General features: G+C 38.6%; 1 pseudogene; it reads right to left on the bottom strand.

The window, feature by feature from the left end:
• Positions 1-14,443, bottom strand: part of LOC142625061 (uncharacterized) — a 50,603-nt pseudogene extending 36,160 nt beyond the window's left edge.
• Positions 14,444-16,227: the final 1,784 nt, after the last annotated feature.

The raw sequence follows: 16,227 nt of genomic DNA, 5'->3' as shown, positions 1-16,227 counted from the left end.
GATCAAAGAACATTTGACTTTACAAAGAGTAAATAATATGATTCATTCCCATGTTGGCTTCCATGTGAATCCTTTTTTTTTTTCTTCATTTCAATATGATAGAATGTACTTGTATAGTGTCATCTATTACACACCAATAAAGATTTAATCTTGTAGATCCATCGAAATGACACTGTAGAAGTAATAATACTAGAAGATCTATGGAATATGACACGTCATGAGAATTAATTTTCATACTGATATTTTTTTGGGAGTCAATTTAATGTTGATCACTACTGCCATTATTATTTCTAAGACATCTTATTCTAGTACTTGCTGACTGCTTAATTTATATGGTGATAGGTGTAGTTCTCTCTCTCTCTCTCTCTCTCTCTCTCTCTCTCTCTCCTATCATTGAGTGGAATTTCTTTTGCCCTTTAGATTTGTGGGATCAAGCAGATTTCATCATACTATCAAATCCAATTTTTATGCAAACACAACAATTGACTTATTTTGTATTCTTAACTTTACTGTTTCACTAATGATTGTTATTTTTGTAAAATTTTGCTGAGGTCCAAGTTGAGCTATTGGAAGAAAATCGAGTGGTTGAATTTAACAATATCTTCCAAAAAAGAGACGAATTGAGTCTACCAGTTTCAATAACTCAACAGCAAATTATGGAATGTTTCAACCATAAACATAATGAAAAGAACTATATGTGGGACCACCTTTAACTTTATTATTAATAATGAACCCAACTTATTAAATTTCTTGTCGTGAAATAGAAGATTTATTTACACAAGATACCAATTGATGTCTTAAACCTAGTAATAAATAACAATCATCAAGACCACTTTTCATTTTTATTATTAATGAAGAGCTCAACTTATTAAGTTTCTTGTCGTTAAATAAGAGATCTATTTATACAAAAAATCAATTAAATAATAACTTTCACTAGCTGTGGTGCAGGGGATATAGTGGCCTTAAGTGAGTTTAACTTGTTGAAATAGATGTGTACATTATGTGAGTTTAGACCATAATTTTCACCAACCACTTATAATTCTTGCAAACACTAATACAAGTACACCTTTTCATAACATACCAACAACGAACAGCAGGGAAAAAATGAGCAAGTGATTTCATATAAACTTAGCCAAAAGGAATGAACAATTCATCTTTAGATTTGCAAAAGGTGCACGTACAATAGGATCATTTGCCAGACATTAACAACAACATTTTGTATTGCACAAAATGTGTAGACATCAACAACAACGTTGAATGTTCGTAGGTAGAAATTTTTGGAAATCATCATTGCTTGAATCTGAGAAGTCTGAAATGTCACTTTCATCATTTAGCGCAATAATTTCATTAATAGACTTCATGGCTCGCTCTTGCCCCTTCCCCCTTAGATGCTTCCTAGCTTTTTGGACTGCATGAAAACGGTCTAGCCGCCTTTGCATTTGATTGTTTTCTTGTTCAAGGCGAGTAAGTATGTTGGCAGATTCATCTCTAGGTAACTCGGCTGAGCGTGCCTTAGGAACTCGTAACCCGTGCCATCGACAATACACCTCCAACTCACACCTCTTCTCATATAGGGTTGACCATGGTGGTTCTGCTACGGTGAACTCCATTGCGGTGATATTTGTACTTAGTTTTGTAGGTTTGCCGACCATGATGTGGCCAACGCTTCCAAGACTCTCGTACGTGTATATTGGCATATTAACGAAATCTCTCTTCTTTCCAACCTATTTCCCTCCATAGTGGTCTGTGTATGTTTGTAGTTGTTGATCTGCTGGAACTTGTGATAATTCATTTGTTGAAGTAGATTGAAACTTGTTTCTATGTGTACGAGATGATGTTGAGGCGTTACGACTCATAACTTACTCAACCTACAAAGTTAGTGGTGTAGGAATAAGAAAAGAATTGTGGTACATTTATAAACTCATTCCACTGTGTATTGAATAATAAAATTTAACATATTCAGGCTTGTCATGTCAATACAGGCTGGAAAACCACAATAGGAATTTTTTGTTCAAATGTTCCCAATCTCACAGTGAGATTCTCTTGTTCTGGGCAGTAGTTGCAGTGTACTGCCATGACTATTCAGCTGAACAGTATTCATGTGAAGAGTATTTAGCATGCTTGTGTTTCATCTGACATGAATTTGATAAGACAATACAAAGTTGTGTTAAATGCATCATAAACTTTTCAGGGGTCTTCTGCATTCTTGAAAACAGTGCATTGCAAAAGGATGCAGATCTATGTATTGACGTGAGTGTGAATGATATGACTAGATAGGGTTCAACAGTGCCGAGCTATTGAGCAGCACATGTAGCACTGCGAACATCAGTGTAGCAATGGTGGACAGCTGACCCCCAAACTCGAGAATTTGTTTTAATAAATTTAGATTTAGAATAAGGGCTCTCAACCTAAATTTGTTGTCTCCAATTATATATGTAAGTGCACAAAGATGGATCGAAACTGACCAAAATGGAACAAAGTGGTTTGAATGGACCAAATTAGACCAACTAGAATCGATAGAATTTTAGAACCAAAGTGGACCAAATAGGACCAAAGAAGATTTCAAGGACCGAATTGGGACCAAATTAAACTGAATGGACCGATTTTATTTTCCAATACAACTCAATTCTCTAAAACTTGAGTTTAGTGGGAATTTTTCTTAATTAAACTCGAGTATTAAAGAATCGAGATTTCACAGGAACTTGAGTCTCTAAAACTCGAGTTCTACTGGGCAAATTTTTTTTCCCCCCAACAGAAGCATGCTCTGTTTCAAGCAGAGAGGCATGCTTTGTTTCAAAAAAATTTGCCCAGTGGAACTTGAGTCTCTAAAACTCGAGTTCCACTGGGCAAATTTTTTTTTCACCCAGCAGAAGCATGCTCTGTTTCAGGCAGAGAGGCATGCTCTGTTTCAAAAAAATTTGCCCAGTGGAACTCGAGTCTCTAAAACTCGATTTTCACTGGGCAAATTTTTTTTTTAGAAATGCAGAAGCATGCTCTGTTTCAGGTAGAGAGGCATGCTCTGTTTCAGCAATGTTGCCCAGTGGAACTCGAGTCTCTAAAACTCGAGTTCCACTGGGCAAATTTTTTTTCCCCCAGCAGAAGCATGCTCTGTTTCAGGCAGAGAGGCATGCTCTGTTTCAAAAAAATTTGCCCAGTGGAACTCGAGTCTCTAAAACTCGATTTTCACTGGGCAAATTTTTTTATTAGAAATGCAGAAGCATGCTCTGTTTCAGGCAGAGAGGCATGCTCTGTTCCCCCCCCCCCCCCCAAAACATGCAGCAAACCAAAAATTGAAATGTGTGCACACACCTGCTGGGAAACATAGATAAAGAAGCTAAAAATGTAATCTACAAATACTCATTGAGAGGTAGACAAGTTGAGAATGTAAATGCAGTTCAAATTACATCAAAAGGCATTCTCATTAGGCACCAAACTATAGAAATTGTTACGCTATTTGCATAACCATAGTTTTACAATGTAAATGCACTCAAATCACAACAAAAGTCATTCTCAATATATCACCATTCTAAACATGTCCAACCACGCTTAATTTGCAATTCTAACCATACTACTCAAATCACAATCTTCATAGAGGTACATTGGATAGAGAATTACAAGTAAATTCAACAACAATCAAAAAGTTCACATAGAGCCAATACAACGTAGTCACTTTTCCTAAGATCAGCGGTCCGCATGACAAAAACGTCGTCCATGGAAGGATGCCTGAAAAACATAGAGTATTTACGTTAGGAGACAAGATAGTAAACATTAGGTAAACATCGAATGAACAACAGTTATTTAACCGATGCATAACTTTTTGCCATCTACCTACCTAGTGTGGAACATGGCCGCTTGTGGAAGCGCCATAGGACTGCGGACATTTTCTGCGGTTATGCCCGGAAGCATGACACAGTCCACATGTCTGCTTGGGTTGACTCTCTATCAAATCTGCGTCCTCCCTCCGCCATCCCGGTTCTTGATCCTTATTCCTCACTCCATCCATCTCATTCCTTATTCATGACTTCACCGGTCGACCTTTGGCCCGCAACAATGTCGGATTAGGCAACCACTTTGGCCCCATGGGATCCCTCCATAATGACTGTGACTTAGGAACCACAAATGCATGCTCATAAGTGTTAAGGGCATGGTTCAAACCATAATATGGGTGAATATACGTGGTCAAATCAATATGTAAATAGTCACATACTCTAATTGCATGTGAACACGGGATCCCTATATTTTGCCATTTCCCACAACTGCATGTTTTTTCCCGTAACCGAACTTCGTAACTGTGGTTTCCCCCTCCTGCGCTACACATGTTGAGTTGGGTAACTACTTGAAATATCAGCTCTTCATTGCTAAATGGCTTGAGATAGTGTTTCTCAGATTTACGCTTATTTCCATCCTACGTGGATAAGGCATATTCACTCCATTTCTTACCCTCTGACAACTCATAATGGTATTCTTTGTGCTGGTCGTGGAAATATTGAACAAGTTTGTTCCAAGTGAACTCAACCAACGCGGCAATAGGAATGCCCCGTGCACCTTTCAGCACACCATTGAAACATTCTGATATATTGGTTGTCATTGCTCCAAAACGTCTCCCACCATCGTATGACTGGGTCCACATGTCCACATCCTCGCTCATTAGGTATGTGTATGGAAGATAATCTTGATTCTTTTCCTTACCATCCCTCCCCGTCACCTTCTTCTTCTTTCTAATGGCCTCAATTTCCACCTGCTTAATGGAGTCCATTATGGTAGCAAATTTAACTACCTGACTAGCATATCCCGCTTTCAACGCCGCTGACTTTAGAGTCGAGTTCTGAAAATGAGTGTTGAAGTTGCTAGCAACATGTCGAAGACAATATCTATGAAATACCCCTGCTTTTCCATCATCCCTTCTAGACCAGTTTGCAATGGCATTTTTGATACCGAGATGTCGGTCAGAAATTATGCAAATGCCGTCGTCAGGTATCAGGTGGCCAATCGTTTCTCTGAGGCATCGTAAAAACCACCTCCAACTGGACCCTGACTCACAATCCACAACAGCAAAGGCGAGAGGGAATACCTTGTTGTTAGCATCGGTTGCCATTGCGACCAACAACTTTCCCTGATATTTATCATAAAGATGGGTCCCATCAATACTGATAACCGGCTTGCAGTATTTGAATCCTGATATGCATGGACCGAAAGACCAAAACACATAATGCAACAATACGGTGTGATCTTCATTGGTGGGTGTGACACGATAGCAAAACTGGGTAGTCGGGTCCTGATCAATATACGCCATTAGCAACTTTTGCAGCCTTTGGTAAGATTCTTCCCAATCTCCAAACATAAGCGCAATCGCCTTTTGTTTCGCATCCCATACCTTATAGTAAGAAGGCTTATGGCCATTATATTTCGCCTCTATCAGAGATCTGAGATGCTTAATTTGAGTGGTGTGATCCTCATGTAACTTGTTATGGATTTCTACTGCAATAAAATTACAACTCATCATTCTACCATCATTTCGCACCCTAGTCGGTATACACATGTGAGGACCCACATACACGGTGACCATCCATAGATTTTGGAGCTCGGGCTTCATAACTGTGTAGACATACCACTTGCATGACTCATGCACGCATTTCGCACAAAAATTTTTCCTCGTCGACCTAGTGATCTTAAAGTGTTTGTTTTCCTTGAGGACACAAATTGTTAATACGCGCTTCACCTCCACTTTACTGGCAAAAGTCAACCCTTTGCACAAATTCATCCCCTCTCTCCAAGTAGACACAAATGGCATCTCAATATGCGAAGGATCAACCATATTTTCCCAAGTATTTGCAGAGAATGACAACGCAGGAGGTGCGTAGGCAGGGATTGTGTTTGTAATATTTTGGACACTAATAACATTGTCTGCATCAGGTTCACCACCGTCCAATGTCTCATCGTCATCAATGTCCCTCTCAAAGTCCTTAAAGTCCTGAAAGTTCCCTCTGTCAATCATGTCTTCATAGTCATCTTTATCGGCAAAATCTTCATCGTTAATGGCAAGATTCTCATCAACATAGTTGTCATCATCATCGTCATCATCATTGTTAACGACAGTAGTCTCATCAACATAGTCGTCGTCGTCGTCGTCATCATCATCGTCATCATCATTGTTAACGACAGTAGTCTCATCAACATAGTCGTCGTCGTCATCATCATCATCTCCATCGGCATGAACATCATCATCCTCTACATGTGTAGAATACTCATATTGAGCATCCGGAATCGCAACTTGTAAGCTTGTGGTTGTTTGTTGGATATCCTCTTGCCATACTTCACGTGGCTCCAACTGTATGTACAACTCAATGTTACTTACTTCAGCTATACTCTCCAACTTGTCAAACATGATCTTCACATGTTTGTCTTTTTCTATCACCATATACTTGTAATTAATCCGGTGCTTCATGATTTCATTTGGCATACAATAAGTAATTTGCATGTTGTACGCATCAGGATTCTTACACAACTCTTCCATGACAAACATCTTCAATTCATCAAGGGTTTTTAACCTACGATCAACTTGGGCATAATAGGTCTTCATACCCGGCCCCTCAAATGGCAATCCCTTGTTCGCATTGGGATTCTTAAGCGGAGCACCGTGGTATATGATTATAACAATATCAGACATTGTGAACCTGTTCAAGTCAAGTCCTATGTTAGTTAAATCACATAGTCGTAAAGTGAGGGAAAAAAGTAATGCAATCTTACCAATGAACATATTCAAGCCAGGTTATAGAGTGCCCATTAATATCTAAAGGCCAAGACGTAAACCTTCTAATCCTAGTGAATGGAGAGACGGAATTATCTATTACTCCATTGTGTGGTGACCTTGATCAATGTAATCTGGGTTCTCGATTTTTGCCATTGTAGTACATTTCCAATGTACTTGGTTGGTTTTTTATTCTTAATAAAATTTATTCTGTTACTTATCAAAAAAAGAAATGCTCATTCTAGAAATGTCAATTCTCAATGTAGTGCATTTACATTACACTGCTGAGTAATTCAGGATCATTCTTTCTTTGAACCTACTTTGTGAATGCTTAACAACATCATTTTCTATGTATGCAAGATGTCATATGAGCAAGCAAAACTGATGGGATGATTAGATGTATGGTATGTTTTCTAATTACTCATATGTACATATGTATATATGGATGTATGTAAGTGTGTGCATTCGAGTGTGTGCGTATTATACATATAAGAATTTTAGTCATTTTAGCCACATTTCCCACATGGTGGGTATCTCATGTTAGCATCATTCATGTGGTAATCATATTCCCCTGAAACATGGGAAGGTGACATTCTTGGAATGTGTTATGTAATTAGAGAACCAAAGATGAAAATCCAATCAATTCCTGGAGAATGATGGGAATCTTGTCAGGATTCTACAGACCAAATGGCCCCTCAATGTGTTTTTCATAAGAAATACGAATTTTATGAAGAACAGAAGGAAACTAGTGTTGCTTTCTACGATTTATACTTACAATATTTGCTTATTTATAGGGATCCGTAAAAATTAACAACTTTATATTAAATCAACCTAGAATAGCCCCAATATGCCAGGAAAAAGGATGATGAATGTAATTGTTTGTCCCTTCAGACAATGCCCATGAAAACAAAAGCAGATCCAGTGAGACTAAGTGCTAAAGAGGAGGTTGAAAACTCTAAAGGGACACAAGAAAGATTCTAAAGAAACAAACTATACATATTTCAATAAATAATTAAAATTCATAAGAAAGTATCACTTTATCATCAGAGGACACCCATAGACAACATACCCAACTACAATGACAATCAAATTATGCAAACCCTTACCTGAGATATGAATTTGCTGAGAGGGAAGAGCAATGAGAGTGGACAATGTGGTTTTGTGAGAGTGAGTGGTGTGAGAGAGTTATGGGTGAGTGAGAGTTAGTGAGGGTGAGTGAGTGAGAGTTAGTGAGGCTGAGAGGAGCTCTGTTTTTAGGCTTTCTCTGTGAGTGAGTCTCTATGAGTGTTAATGCCACGGGATGTGTTTTAAATAAACTGTCCAGAGGAAATCGAGTCTATAAGACTCGAGTTATTCTGAAAAACTCGAGTCTCTAAGACTCGAGTTTCATGCGTATGAAAACATAATTTAAAAATAAGATTTAGTGAAACTCGAGTTTTATAGACTCGAGTTTCAGCTGGAGTAAAACGAGTTTTAGAAACTCGAGATCTAGGTGGCATTTTTCCACCTCAGCAAGCGCAAAGCGAGGATAAAGCGAGTTTCTGAGACTCGATTTTTTATGTTAATCTCGAGTTTCAAAAACTTGAGTTGTTATTTTCCTTTATAGTTTCAAACAGTGCCTAACTTACTATATTCATGCCATCCACACCACTAATCTGCACATTCCCCCACGTAATTAACGTGCTAACTGGTTGTTCTGTCAAGTCAATAGGCCCAAATAGCATCACATGCAACAATTGGTTGTTAGGATGCTGTTAATGCTAATCTGAGGAGGGTTAGTGAGCACTTCGATCTAGGTAAGTTTTGGTTGACCTATGAGGCCAACCAAAGTAGATGTTGGACGACCTAAATAGTTGACCTCAATTGAAACACGTAGACCTTCGTGATTGCTAACATGTATTGAGTTGTGGGTTTACTTTGTTTATTTGTATAGCACTTTCACTTGTACTATATACATTTGTTTTTTATATAAAGGCACTCATGTATATTCTATTACTCTGAGAAATATCATACATTTATTCAGTATTTTTAACATGGTATCAAAGCCACTATTCTAATCCTTTTATGTGCCGCTCTTAAGCAGTCTTGTCTTCTTGGGTGTCATCCACTACAGCCGTTGTTGTGAGCAGCACCACTGCCTCCACTGCGACTCCAGTACATCAAAGACCATTGCCTTGCCACTGCCATCGCTTCTGCTTCTTCGATCAGACCATAGATTGCACCATTAGAAAGTACTCTCTCTGATCTGCTCTTCTATGAAAAATCGTCTTCATCGAAACCCTCACGCACCTCCACGTGCCGCTAAACATCTTGGCGTTCAAATCACGTGCCTCCATGTGCCGCCTATCTTCCTCACGCATTGTCACGTGCCTACACGCACTAGAACTTTATCCGCTGATGTCCTCAGCTATGCCACGCCAGCCTTAGTGACGTCATCAAGCCACGTCATCACTGACACATCATCTAGTTAGCGCCACGTCATCTTGCTTACGTCAGCAACACGTCATCCTTGCGTCAGCACTCAATCAGCGATTACGTCATCACCGTTGAATTTTGACTGCCTTGTTGACTGTTGACTTTTTGCCAGAGTTGACTTTTTGCAGTCTAGGTGCCCCTTACCCAGTTTTTTGCGTAAATTTCATTTTTCCAATCCATTTTTGCATATGTCTTCTTCTCATCATCACTTTCAAATGAAGAATAAGGACAAGTCTTCTTCTAGTTGCAATAATCGTCGCCAACAATCCAGCAAACGTTTTTGCAAACGTCTTGGCCACAATATTGAGACTTGCTATCATTGCAAAAAATTAGTTGTTTCAATTTTTGCTACTACTATTGCTAACACTGAGAGTGTCCAACAAATGGCTCCCGTCTCTACATAGTCCATAGATAACCTTAAAAACATCATCGCTAATACCATTCGTATGGTTGGTAATGCCTCTTATTCCTTTTTTTTCTCAGCTTTATCTAGTATGTCTCATTTCTCTTGGCTTATGGATTCTGCTTGTTGCAACCACATGACACTTCACTCATCCTTATTTTCTCAACTTGATCCCGCACCACACCCTCTTAATATTCGCACAGCTAATGGTTCCACAATATTCGGTCATAATATAGGTTCTATCTCGACCTCCAACCTCTCGGTTCCTAGGGTCTTTAATGTTCCTAACCTTTCTTACAATTTATTTTCTGTGGGCCAATTAGCTGAGTTGGGTTATCACATTACCTTTGATTATTCTGGGTGTATTGTACAAGATCCGGGGATGGGACAGGAGCTTGGGACCGGTCTCAGAGTTGGGCGTATGTTTCCCATGGACAACCTTCGTCTTCCACATGTTGCTCTTGTTTTTGTTGCTGCTGCAGCTGCTATAGTTTCTTCTATTCCTTCCCTTGCACTTTGGCATGCCCGACTTGGTCACACATCTTCCTCTTGGGTACAACACTTGACTTTTAGAGGTTTGTTAGGTTCAGTGTCCACATAAAATTTTGATTGTGTTTCATGTCAGTTAGGAAAACAACTAGATTTGCCTTTCAATACTAGTGAAATAATGTCCATTAATATCTTTGACCTAATTCATTATGATGTCTGGGGGCCTTTCTCTGTCTCTAGTATTGGTGGATCTCGATATTTCGTTGTCTTTGTTGATGATTATTCTCGCTAAAGCTGGATTTTTCATATGAAGCATTGTTTTGAATTATTGCAAGTATATTCCAATTTTGCAAAAATGGTTAAACTCAATTTTCCAAACATATAAAAAAATTTTGATCTAATAATGCTCTTGAGTACACTCAATATGTTTTCCAAGCTGTTGTGCATTCCTATGGCACTGTTCATCAACTAACTTGTCTAGGAATCTCTTAGCAAAATGGTAGAGCCGAACAAAAATTTTGTCATATTCTTAACACTATTCGTGCACTCTTTCTCTCTGCCAAAGTTCCTACTCCTTTTGGGGGCAAAGCTGCTCTTCATGTTGTTCATGCTATTAATCGCATTCCAAGTCCTGTTATCCATATGAGCGTCTTTTTGGGTCATCTCCAGACCATCACCACCTTCGCTCCTTCGGTTCTGCTTGTTTCATTCTTCTTTAGTCACATGAGCATAACAAACTTGAGCCACGGTCTAGACTTTATTGTTTTCTTGGCTATGACGAAACTCAATAGGGGTATCGGTGTTATGATCCTGTTTTCATCGTCTTCGTATCTCCCGCAATATTGTCTTTTGGGAACATCGTTCCTTTGTCGAGCTCTCTCACTTTCATGCCTCCCTATCTACCTCCTCTGTCTTTGAACTTTTTCCAAATGAGCCACATATTCTTTCTATAGTTACTCCTGATTCTCCTATAGACTTTTCTATCCAACAACCATATATTTTTTATGCCTCTCCTGGCTCACCCTCTAATGAACAGGTCAAAGATGAGCCACCAAACCCTGAGCTTGGGTCTCCTACTCCTGCTCCGCCTGAAGATCTTGCACAAGAAATTTCACCTTATCACTCAACTCGGGTAAGATCCATTCCTGAACATTTACTTGACTACTATTGTTATACTACCCTTGCTACACTGCACAAGCCTCACACCTATCGTGAGGCCTCCGCTGACCTTTTATGGCAGATTGCAATGAAAGGAACTTGATGCATTACCTAAAAATCATACTTGGAATTTGGTGACTCTCTTCTTTGGGAAATTTGTGGTTGGTTATAAGTGGGTCTACAAGATCAAGACTCACTCTGATGGGTCCATTAAGCGATATAAAGCTCGTTTTATTGCAAAAGGTTTTACACAAGAGTATGTGATTGATTATGAAGAGACATTTGCTCTAGTTGCTTGTATCTCCTCTATTCATGCCCTTTTAGCTGTTGCTGCTACTAGTAAATGAGACATTTTTCAGATGGATGTCAAAAATGCCTTCCATAATGGGGATTTAAGTGAGGAAGTTTATATGCAACCTCCTCCTGGTCTCTCTGTTGAATCAAACAAGGTTTGTCACATTCGACGTGCTCTTTATGGCCTTAAACAAGCTCCGAGAGCTTGGTTTTCCAAGTCCTGCTCCACCATCTTTCGCTTGGGTTCAACTGCCAATCCTTTTGATTCTGCCTTATTTCTTCGTCGCATCGACAAAGGCACCATTTCACTTCTCTTATATGTAGATGATATGATCATAACTGGTGATAACCTCAATGACATTCAAGACCTCAAAGTTTTTCTCAGTCAGCAATTTAAGATAAAAGATCTTGGACATCTCAGCTATTTCTTGGGTCTTGAAATCACTCATTCCACAGATGGTCTTTATATTACTTAAGCCAAGTATGCTTCTGAACTTTTGTCTCGAGCTGGACTCACTGATAGCAAAGCTATTGACACTCCGGTTGAACTTAATACGCATCTGACTCCCTCAGGGGGGAAACCATTGTCTATTCCCTTTCTTTACAGACAATTGGTTGATAGCTTAGTTTATCTCACTGTCACTTGTCCAGACATTTCCTATGCTGTTCACAAGGTGAGCTAGTATCCGTCTGCTCCACGATCGACTCACTATGTTGCTATTCTGCGCATTCTTCAATACCTGAAGGGCACTCTTTTCTATGGCATTTTCTACTCAACTCAGTCTCCTCTTGTTCTCTGTGCATTCTCTGATGCTGATTGGGCAGGAGATCCCACTGATCGCAGGTCCACCACTGATTATTGCTTTCTTCTTGGTTTTTCTTTGATTTCTTGGCGAAGTGAGAAACAAACCCATGTGGCACGCTCAAGTAATGAACCAGAATATCGTACCCTTGCTGATACTACATCTGAGCCCCTTTGGCTACGATGGCTTCTTAAGAACTTAGATGTGTCCACATTCTTTGCTACTCCTCTTTATTGTGACAACTAGAGTGCCATTCATATTGCTTACAATGATGTCTTCCATGAACGGACTAAACACATCCAGATCATTGTCATTTTATCCGTTATCATCTTATCCATGGTACTCTCAAGCTATTTTCGGTCTCCTCTAAAGATCAACTTGCAAATATCTTCACCAAGTCAAATCCTAAGGGACGCTATCATGCTTTGGTTGACAACCTCAAGTTGGTCTCACATCTACCTTGAGTTTGAGGGGGGCTGTTAACATGTATTGAGTTGTGGGCTTTAGGCCCACCTTGTTTACTTATATAGTACTCTTACTTGTACTATACACATTTGCCTTCTATATAAAGGCACTCATGTATATTTTATTACTCTGAGAAATACAATACATTCATTCAGTATTTCTAACAATGACCAATCTAAGTCAAAGCTAGTTGACCTATGAGCTACTTAGATATCGGTAGACCTACCTGGTTAACTTAAGTAGAAGTTGGCCAACCTATGTATGTGACTGCCTTAAATAGACGGTCAACCTAAGTAGAAGTTGGCCGACCTACATGATCCAACTAAATCAAAATAGAATCTGGTTGACCTAAATACCGGACCTTTAGATGTTGGTCGACTTTTTGTGGGTGGGTCTTTGAGGTCTGGCCACCTAAAATTTGATTGTTGAGACAGTGGGCATTGAAAGTATTTTTCTCAGACAGTAGCAGCAGTTGATATTAAAGACATGTAGGACGATGGTAGTCAAGTAGTGTTTTTCCTTGGTAGCGGCAATCAACAAATAGTGGCAGTTGGTGGTGTGTGTCAAATATAAATAACTAGGTGGTGGCCAGCATAGTTGGAAAACTGGGTGTTGCAATTGGTGTCATGGAAATTAAAAACAATCTGGATTGTAATTCGTTGGACTAAATTTTGAAAACCATATGTTGGATATAAATTTTAATGATCCTATTGGCTATGAACCTATGGTGTTCGCACAAAGAGTAATATCCGTTGTAATTCATTATTGAGGTAAATTCAAATTAAAGCCCATGGTTACAAAATCCCCTGCAGGCCTACATAATCAAGTCACCAAAACCTTATCCAAAAGATTCCAGATAAATTAACCTTTAACACCTCCTCAGTGACTGAACAAAAACATCCCCAGAATTATAATATTGAAACTTCCAAACTAGCTCTTGCATGACGATACATTTTCAATGTCCCCAGATTATCATAGACTATCTATATACAATACTGAATTTCAGAGTGCATATATAGAATGAATATATAAAGAGGATATCTATGTAAAGGGTAAACTCACATTAGACATCCAGCTGAGATATAAGTTCCAAGGAACCTAGTGACAAAAAGACGCGCCCCTGCTTCTATGAGAGATGGTTTCATGTGATTTGGCTTGCTTTGAAGAGCATTGGTTTCTCCAATCAAACTATGTGCCGCAGCCATGCCAGCCTACCAACAATTATATCCCTTCAAATATCTTTACTTCAAACTATAGATATTCTTGAATGAAATGTATAGAACTTAGAAAAAGACAAACACAAAGTTATAGATTGGACACCGTTTTGTCGGTGGTTGAATTAGACAGAAATTTCCTTGAAGGCGTGGCTCTAATTTTCTACAAAGAGAGAAGTTATGAGTAACAAACTATTTATTTCTCCTTTTCGTAAGGATCAACTGCTCTTTTTTCGTAACTTTAACCATGCAAATGGAAGTTCCAAACTAGCTCTTTCAATAGTATAATCCTAGTGACAAAAAGACACGCCCCTGCTTCTAAGAGAGATGGTTTCATGTGAATTGGCTTGCTTAGAAGAGCATTGGTTTCTCCAATCAAACCATGTGCAGCCATGCCAGCCTACCGACAAGTATATCCAGTCAGATATCTTTACTTCAAACTAAAGATATACTTGAATAAAATGTATAGAACTTAGAAAAAGACCCATCAAACTATGTGCCGTGGCCACGTCAGCCTACCAACAAGTATATCCAGTCAGATATCTATTAGTGGCAGTTCTAGAAATTTTGTTTAGGGGGTCATTAAAAAATTTTAATAAAAAATAAGACTTGAATATATCGAGTTATCGACAAAAAAAATTAATACATGAAGTTTTACAATTTTCTTCTACAAATTCTTAAATTTTTAGTTGTTATATGATAGTTCATTATGAGTATCTATTGCCAATATGGGTAATTATAAGCTTATGACTATTTTATTTTGTTAAGTTTATCTTATATTTTTATTTGTATGCAATTGGTATTATCTATTTGTTATTTTTTTTATAAAAATATTTTAAACTAAATGGCTAAACTAAACTTATTAGCTTTGTATTAATTATTGACACACACAATCACACTAATTCATATATAAAATTATATACTACGTGTCTACTTAACCAATCAAATGCTTGGACAAACACTAACTTTACAATTTTTTTTTCTTAAATTTTACTAACTTTATAACAAAAAGTTATTATAACATGATAACAATACACACACATGTAACAAACCATTTTTATTTCCTCATTATTAAATTATATAAATTTATATTATATTTATATTGTACACACAAATGTCCACCACACACATCATAATTCACACAAATAGCATTATAATAAAAAGTAATGTACAGAATCAATATTAGACACTGTAGGGGTATTGGGCCCAGTAATTTATGAAGGATGGCCCAACGAAGTCTTTTGGGCTAGAAACCCAAATCCGAAGACATCAAAATGATCTTGGAGTATCTAAATGTCCAAATACGTCCGAGGAGTAGATATGTCCTCGGATTGTTAAGCCGAGGACATAGGAAGAGAAGTTTTAGTGTCCCGGGGTTATGTTATAAAGAATCCTACGACTATGGGAATACACAGTACACGTGGAGGACAATAGAAAGAGCGGTGGAATATCTAAAGTAAAGCTGCTACCACCGCCCATACATTAAAAGCTCTGTAATTGATACGCTGACTGTATAGATGGAAGGATGGGACGTGAGCATGAAGTTTGGAAACTTGGTCTCTGACCCCAGCGGGCTTTAGGGAAGGATTGATGGGACAAGTATCCAAAACGAGCATTACAACCAGGAGGTGGAGGACAATGAAGGGGAGAAAAAAGAAGTATAAATGAAGGAGAAGTCCTACGAAGAAGGGGGGGGCTTTTTCAGGAAGAAAAAGAGCCAATAGTAGATGATAATCAATATTTGTATCCAAATTCAAGGAAATACTATTATAAACTATCCTCGGATTTCGTCCGAGGAGGAATTCTCAGTCTTACTTTTGCAAACAACTCTTTAATTTGTCCCATTGGGCCCAAAGCCCGTCCTTTCCCTAATTGTCTAAACCATCCTTGAAATCTAGATTACAAACCCATCATCTACAAATTTATTGTAAAGAAAGGTCTTTCAAGCCCATCTCCCTCCAGTCATAGTTTGGGAATTTGAATTGTGTCCTTACAATTGGCGCCGTCTGTGGGGATTTAGTCTTTAAGGAAGTTTAGGACATCATGGTAGGATCAGGACCACAACGCAGCGCGGAGTCCGTGGGCTCCCAGCGTGAGGATCACTCCTTGCATCCTGATCACGGAGAGAACCGAGAAGGAAGTGTACATACTACACACACCATTAGAAGTGCAAGTCAT

This window comes from Castanea sativa, chromosome 2, assembly GCF_040712315.1.
Source record: "Castanea sativa cultivar Marrone di Chiusa Pesio chromosome 2, ASM4071231v1".
NCBI classification, from domain to species: Eukaryota; Viridiplantae; Streptophyta; class Magnoliopsida; order Fagales; family Fagaceae; genus Castanea; species Castanea sativa.
This window is presented reverse-complemented; position numbering and strand designations above follow the sequence as displayed.